At 65.2% G+C, this 607-nt stretch overlaps 1 protein-coding gene across 3 annotated transcripts in view; it reads left to right on the forward strand.

Moving 5' to 3' along the window:
• LOC103611275 (glucosylceramidase) overlaps positions 1–607 on the forward strand; it is a 19,614-nt gene that overhangs the window by 17,884 nt on the left and 1,123 nt on the right. The window lies entirely within an intron of this gene.

Genomic DNA, 607 nt, shown 5'->3' on the forward strand with positions numbered 1-607 from the left:
CGCCCCGGGCGGCGCCCAGGCGGCCTCTGTCGCTGTATGCCAGCCCCTGGACCTCCCCGGTCTGGATGAAGACGAATGGAGCGATGACAGGGAGGGGAACACTGAAGGGCAGCCCCGGGGACAAGTACCACAGGGCCTGGGCCAAGTACTTCATCCGGTGCGGGGGCAGCCGGGGATGCCGTGCCTGGAGCTGGGGCCGGCACAGGTGCAACAGGGCCGTTCACCATCTACCCCACACCAGGTTCCTGGATGAATACGCCAAGCACAACCTGACCTTCTGGGCAGTGACGGCAGGGAGCGACCCCACGGCCGGTGAGATCGTCTTCTACCCCTTCCAGTGCCTGGGCTTCTCCCCTGAGCACCAGCGGGACTTCATTGCCCAGGACTTGGGCCCGGCGCTGGCCAACAGCTCCCACCGCCATGTCCAGCTCATCATCCTGGATGACCAGAGGGTGATGCTGCCCTACTGGGCCCAGGTGGTGAGTCCCCATAGCAGCTGTCCTGGCCCCACAGCAATGTCACAGCCCTGGGCACTGGTGACCCTTTTCTCCTGCCAGGTTCTCAAAGACCCTGTGGCCGCCAGCTACATCAGCGGCATCGGCATCCC

Source organism: Corvus brachyrhynchos, unplaced genomic scaffold, assembly GCF_000691975.1.
Source record: "Corvus brachyrhynchos isolate BGI_N302 unplaced genomic scaffold, ASM69197v1 scaffold122, whole genome shotgun sequence".
Lineage (NCBI taxonomy): Eukaryota > Metazoa > Chordata > Aves > Passeriformes > Corvidae > Corvus > Corvus brachyrhynchos.